This window comes from Gigantopelta aegis, chromosome 1 (genome assembly GCF_016097555.1).
Source record: "Gigantopelta aegis isolate Gae_Host chromosome 1, Gae_host_genome, whole genome shotgun sequence".
In the NCBI taxonomy this organism is placed as follows: Eukaryota; Metazoa; Mollusca; class Gastropoda; order Neomphalida; family Peltospiridae; genus Gigantopelta; species Gigantopelta aegis.
In genome coordinates, this window is record NC_054699.1 from 15465217 (window position 1) to 15472954 (window position 7738).

General features: G+C 39.3%; 1 long non-coding RNA gene across 1 annotated transcript; it reads right to left on the minus strand.

The window, feature by feature from the left end:
* Positions 1-216: 216 nt before the first annotated feature.
* LOC121390398 lies at positions 217-6525 on the minus strand. Its single transcript, XR_005960209.1, has 4 exons — positions 6421-6525; positions 3750-3860; positions 1110-1276; positions 217-361 (listed from the first exon to the last, which is right to left on the minus strand). It is a non-coding gene; the product is annotated as an uncharacterized LOC121390398 (long non-coding RNA).
* Positions 6526-7738: the final 1213 nt, after the last annotated feature.

Below are 7738 nucleotides of genomic sequence, written 5' to 3' on the forward strand. Positions count from 1 at the left end.
GCCATTTATATCACTTATTCCTAATCGAAGTCTCAAGTACAGTATTTGTAGCTTTCTTTCGCCTTCATAAACATGTGCAGTTTATTTTACCATTTACCTCTACATTCAGTCTTTGTTTTCAAACACAACGGATGCTTTTTTGTTTCTGTCATTATCCGTGCTAAAAACAAAACTCCTCTTTAAAAGAAGTGCATGAAATACAGAACTGAACTCTTATTTCGGAAGTAAAATAATTTATTAGTAATAAATATGTAAAAGGTAACAAACTACGATCACTCCCATGGTTTCAGAATGTGAGTAGAAGTCAACATTTGATGAAAATCAACTTCCATTTGTTCATCCTCGTCAGTTTCTGCCTCTCCTGCAAGTACGGAAATAAATGAATATTAGACATATGGGCACAGATGTCAGAAAGAAAGAAAGAAATGTTTTATTTAACGACGCACTCAACACAAATTTTTAGAGGAAAGCCGCTGTCGCCACACAGGCTACTCTTTTACGACAGGCAGCAAGGGATCTTTTATTTGCGCTTCCCACAGGCAGGATAGCACAAACCATGGCCTTTGTTGAACCAGTTATGGATCACTGGTCGGTGCAAGTGGTTTACACCTACCCATTGAGCCTTGGGGAGCACTCACTCAGGGTTTGGAGTCGGTATCTGGATTAAAAAACCCATGCCTCGACTGGGATCCGAACCCAGTACCTACCAGCATGTAGACCGATGGCCTGCCACGACGCCACCGAGGCCGGTCAGATGATGTCAGAGACGGGAGCATATGGAGGTGACAGCCACCCGCGCCTCACGCGCGCACACGCACACACAGATATATATATATATATATATATATATATATATATATATATATATATATATAGAGAGAGAGAGAGAGAGAGAGAGAGAGAGAGAGAGAGAGAGAGAGAGAGACACACACACACACAGACACAAACACACACACGCTCAAATGCATATTCAAAACAAGAAAATATATTTAATATGTAATTTTAGTTGTTAAAAGGGTCTGTTAGTCTGAAATATCTTTACAAATACAATAGCAGAAAACTCAGAGAACAGACTCTTTCATACTGATTTTACTCGTAAAGCTTCTTACCCGAAAGTTAAATCATTCATCAGAACACAGTGCTCATCAGGATGCGGACTTTTTATCAGTTTTTCTAAATCCAGAGCAGCAAACGGATTCTTCCGCCCCAACCCTATCACAGCATTTTCTCATCATAGCAACAACAGACTCACAGGCAGCTTCCTGGTAGTTATGTTCTAAAAAAGTCAAATAACAAAACTCTAAATTTATGGTTATTATGAAGTCACCTTAAAATTAAATGTACATAAACAAATATTTAAAATATTACTCGTTTTTTTACTAACATTTTTATAAGAATCAAATAAAATGGTAGGTAAAATACAGAAGGCTAGCTTGGAAGTTAAAAACAATACTGGGTAGAAGGATGGAAGGAAGAAAATGTTTTTATTTAACGACGCACTCAACACATTTTATTTACGGTTATATGGCGTCAGACATATGGTTAAGGACAACACAGATATTGAGAGAGGGAACCTGCTGTCGCCACTTCATGGGGTACTCTTTTCGATTAGCAGCAAGAGATCTTTTATATGCACCATCCCACAGACAGGGTAGTACATACCACGGCCTTTAATATGCCAGTCGTGGTGCATTGGCTGGAACGAGAAATAGCCCAATGGGCCCACCGACGGGGATCGAGCCCAGACCGACCGCACAGCGAGCTGGGCTACGTCCCGCCCCTATACGGGTTAGAATCAGGAGCTGACCAATAGGATAACAAAGATATTTAAAATATGGCACGTTTCGTTAGTGTAAAACTAACATTTTTATGAGAAACGAATAAAATGGTGGATAAAATACAGAAGGCTAACTTGGAAGTTAAAAACAATACTGGGTAGAAGCAAGTTTTAGCTATTGAAAACTAATATCAAAAGGGAAGCATTTTACTGATGTCCCCCCCCCCCCCCCCCCCCCCCCAACAACGCTTTTCAGAATATTTGCAAATACATATAAACTGAACAATCGTCAGAATGTTTAGACGGGGTGTGGTGGCCTTAGTTGCCTGGGCTTTCCTAAAAAAAATATGATTAGTTATTGGGCTTTCCTAAAACATTTATGATTTAGTCCAGACACATTAGGCCGAAAAAAAAAAGTCAGTCTCTAGTCAGTCCTAAGTTCCAGAATTGAAAAGCATGGAATGCACAGAAAAGGAAGGTATATTTAGGGGTTTTTTTTTACGTCTTCCTCATCTGCCTTAGTCCATCATCAATGGCCATGGTAAACCCCCATCTTCATAAATCAAGGCTAATATTCGTTCCTCATATTCAGCCTTGATACATGTCGTCAAGAAATCGTGCCACAAAATGCTTAAATTTCATTGGATGCGATGAGATCTGATTGCAACAAATCGCAACGCTCCTTATAGATTCCCTTGTTATTGTAAACAAAGATGGCAGCGTCAGCGTTCGTGGAAACGTATCGTGTTTGTCACGATATGTTAAAAAAAAAAGGTTTCGGCGGTTAATTTTTGATATTGCTTTCAAGATTGTCACATGTTACCGATGCTGTGATTGGTCAGCGATGTCATCGTGTAAGGGACATAATCGGTGTTACAAATTTTCTTCCAATAAAGGGCGCTAGTAGTGGATATCAGTAATCTTGACTACATGTATCAAGGCTGAATACGAGGAACGAATATTAGCCTTGATTTATGAAGATGTGGTGCCCCCTCCTTTGCCTTGGTACCTTAAATATTTTTTCTAAACAGTAGCATGGGGAGTTCTGTACAACCCACAGGCTACTACTGCAAAAATCGACATCATACCGCGGGAGGTCAAAATCGACGCGCACGCCGACCACAAAGTTAACAAGAATTTTATTTGTTTGGCCGTAGTATTTAAACCTGAAATAAATAGTATACAGAGCTGATTTGTTTTTTCAGGATAGTAAAGTGTGTTTTATTTAACGACGCCACTAGAGCACATTGATTTTTTATCTTATCATCGGCTATTGGACGTCAAACATATGGTCATTCTGACACTGTTTTTAAGAGGAAACCCGCTGTCGCCACATAGGCTACTTTTTTTTACGACAGGCAGCAAGGGATCTTTTATTTGCGCTTCCCACAGGCAGGATAGCACAAACCATGGAATTTGTTGAACCAGTTATGGATCACTGGTCGGTGCAAGTGGTTTACACCTACCCATTGAGCCTTGCGGAGCACTCACTCAGGGTTTGGAGTCGGTATCTGGATTAAAAATCCCATGCCTCGACTGGGATCCGAACCCAGTACCTACCAGCCTGTAGACCGATGGCCTGCCACGACGCCACCGAGGCCGGTCTTTCAGGATAGATGCAAAACATCATTAGTAATAACATATCAAAAGTCACCACGTTTCCCTGGTGTGCTAACATCAAATCAGACGTAAACATATAATTATCGTCATGTAACCCATTTTCGGGCAGGATTTAGCTCAGTCGATTGAATGCTTACTCGAGATGCTTGCATTGCAGGATCGAACCACCGCGGAGGATTCATTCAACTGATTTGGGTTTTTTTCGTTCCAACCTACGAACAAAGAACCTCAGGCAAGCACTTAATTACCAACTGAGCCAGATCCACAATACCTCAGGCGAACACTCTAACCAGTTAACTATATATCCCCCCTCCCCACCCCTCCCCTAACTACACATGTATACGTGTCTGACCTTGTAAACATTTCGTTATGTTACAAGCCTGCTTCTGGCACGGATCAGCTTTTAGCACATATCTAGGCATTCAAGACATGAAAACAGTCACCAATTCCAAACCATTACATCCTGGAAATATAAAATAAATAAATTAATTAATTATCGATTATACATTGATTAATTAATTATCAGCTGTTGGATTTCAAACATTTGGACATTCTGACACATAGTCATCAAAGAAAATTTACTATATATTCATAGCAAGCCAAGCAAAGGATGTATCCAGGATTTTGTTTTAAAAAATTAATTTAAAAAAAAAAAAAAATTACGGGGGAGGGGTTGGACCAAAGGAACAAGAATACGGGTGTACATGGTATGCCCGTTAAATGTAGGTCATGGTGACATAGTTATGGTATGCAACACACAATCATCCCAAATTGTACTTGCATGTAAGATTTGATGATCCTATATGAACTGATACGGCCTGGACAAGTATTTCCTTTAATGTGTGGTGATGCGTGAAAAGTAGGTCGCAGTGGCCTAGTTATGGTACCGTACGTGACACACCGCCATTCCAAGATAACTTGCATACAAGATTTGATGGGACGTAGCCAGAGAGCAAAAAACGCTGAGGAAAACCCAGACCTGTAAAATAAATATCAGTGTCATGGGAAAAATAAATAAATCTGGGGAAATTCCAGAAAAGGCAAGCGCCTCGTCTGCCTCATGATGGCTACGCCATTGTATATACTCCGAAAATGAAACATTTACGTGTGGATGCATGGACGGACATGTATCGTCTCGGTATATATTATGACGCGGAATGTATTTTGGCGCGGTATCTTGAAATAGCAATTGTGCGTCATCAAAGTACTATTTTCCGTAAGGAAAATTTTAAACATACATAAACATCCCTGTATCTCCAAATTTTAACACTGAATTTTACTCACCTGCTGCACGAGACATTGTCGTCTGCTACTCTAGGATAAACACAAAACAATTAGACCACCCCTACCTCAATCTACTTCTATGGACGTCCGAATGAGTTCCCTGTCCTTATTTTACATGTATTGCATATGATTATATATTGGGTCAGACTTAAATAACGTTCAAGTGCATATTACATCTTAAAATAATATACATTTCACATGAAATGTGTAGTGGACATTGTTTTGAATAATAGTAATAATAAACAAACAAACAAAAAAGCCCTCAAAGGGCTGTCAAATTTACCCCCACCCTATCAATGTACAAATAGTGACTATGTTTGCACTGGGCTATAGTTTACATGTGATAATAGGGTTAAAATGTATTTTAATAGTGTTATTTTTCTCGTGTATTATTAATATGGAATTTATGGACCACCACATTTCGTTATCAGTTGTTTGGAGCTATTTTTCGTATATATTGGTCATTCAGAAGTTATCTGGATGTTCCGCTTCAAAATATATACGGTACCGCAGCAAAAAGGTTAGAATATTACAGTATACACAAGTAAACTAAAACAAAAACTAAAATTCTCACTATATATTGAATTTAATGTTTATATTTAAATGATATATACACATTAGGTTATGTCTCTGTCTATCATAACAAGAAAAACATAGTTATTTCTATACTACGCGAGATCGTTGCTTATCCGCGCCAAAACCCATACCGCGAGGATATACGAATGGACGGACAATATCATACCATAATACGACCAATAAAAGGACGCATTGACCAACTTGTGAAAAGGGGATTGCAACCCAATGGAAAATGTTTCAACCCCCTACCTCGCAAAAAAAAAAAAAAAAAGAAGAGAAAGAAAGAAATGATTTATTTAACGACGCACTCGGTACATTTTATTTACGATTATATGGCGTCAGACAAATGGTTAAAGACCACAGATATTTGGCTACTCTTTTCGATTAGCAGCAAGGGATCTTTTATATCTTTTATATGCACCATCCCACAGAGAGGGTAGTATATACCACGGCCTTTGATATACCAGTCGTGGTGCACTGGCTGGAACGAGAAATAGCCCACTGGACCCACCGACGGGGATCGATCCCAGATCGACCGCGCATCTAGCGGGCGCTTTACCACTAGACTACGCCCAGCCCCAGAAAAGAAGAGAGACATTTGAATAAATGAATGAGCGGGCAAGGTGTAGCCCTGTGGTAAAATGCTCGCCTCATAGGATTTATGCCCATCTGTGAGCCCATTGAGCTTTTTCTTGATCCAGCCAGTGCACCTTGATTGGTATATAAAAGGCCATGGTATGTGCTATTCTGTCTATGGGATGGTGTTATGAGATCCATATAGTCCATCCCATCATTCTATAAAAATGTTGGGGGGTTTTTGCAAATAATTTCAGTTTGGTTTCACGTAAGAAGAAAAGTAAAAGTGTTTTGGAAATAACCTTAATAATCAATCGGCTCAGAAATAAATAATGTGTAGTAAATTCCATATTATGGGGGAAAAGGCATCCCAGTAGCGGTTCCAGGGGTCCGGACCCCTCCCCCCCCCCCCCCTTTTGAAAACCGACCATAACCTTTAAGGGGAAACGTGATTAAATTAAATGTGTAAAAGAAGAGATCAGTCATCACATTTGGACCCACCCACCTTTTCAGAAATCCTGTATCCGCGCCCAATACTAATGGGAAAATTGTTTCCTAACTAAGACTATATAAAATGTCAAAATTACCAAATCTTTGACATCCAAAATCCAATGATTAATAAATCAGTGTGCTCTAGGGGTGTCGTTAAACAAACGTGTATGGTGTTCAACACCTTTGAGGCTAGAGGTTATGTAAATTGATCGAGACTCAATATGATATGACCGAAATGTTATAATTGTTACTGACATAAGACCAGCTCAATTAGTACTAATAAGTTCATGTTTGTTTAATTCTTGTATATTAATTCATATCATTTGCTTTTAAGAATAATGTTTTAATCCGTCCTTCAAATTTAAAACAATAATAGTCAAATTGAAAGGGTAAAATATATGAAAAAGACTTAATTTGTTTTTAGCTGGCCTTAAAACCGTATCCACCTTTTCGACATATAAACTCAGTCATTTGAGTGATATTGCCATCAAGATATTTTGGCGGGAATTTTGTTTTGAATTTGTTGCATTTTACTTTATTTATGAATCATGTCTGCCATTTCTTTCCAATATAAAGATAAATGAGGAGAAGCAGTAAACTTGTTTAGTTGCAGTTTGTTAAAGAATCAGGGGTGGGTTTTTTATGGGGTTTTTTTACTACAATTTAATTTGAAAAACAACGCTGAGACCAAATGCCTGAGTTTCGCCCCAAGCCTGTTCGCCCCTACAAAAGAAAATGCTGTTCGGCCTCACTTGCCAAGTGACTTGGGGTTTGGTGTGTCCATTTTTGACTGTGTATGAAAAACAAAAATTGTGAAATGGACAACGTTTGATCACTGACGGCCATCTATATCTATCTGTCTATCTATCTATCTATCTATCTATCTATCTATCTATCTATCTATCTATATATATATATATACTACCGACAAAAAATAAGGGAACGGGTGAAATGATAGTGAATGTTTTATTTCGATTAACGTCTGGAAAACCCAATTTGGGGCGTGTATATCAATATCTGGTGTGTCCACCATTTTGGGTGATGCATGCTCGACACGTTGATGGCATACTGTTGATTAATGTACGTATGCTTGCCCTGGGTATTGCCCGCCATTCATTCTGAAGGGCTACCGCAAGCTGGGCCACGTTGACGGGTGCTGGGTCCCTGGCGTACACTCCGCCCGAGAACGTCCCACAGGTGATCTATAGGGGACATATCGGTGGACTTAGCGGGCCAGTCGATTGTCGGTATGCCTTGTCGTAGGTAATCGGTGACTATCCGAGCGCGATGTGGTCTGGCATTGTCGTCTTGAAATTCAAAATTTCTGCCAATATTTATCGCCACTGGAACAACGACAGGACGCAAAATTTGGTTCAGATATCTCTGGCCAGTCAAATTTCCATTGACAATAAT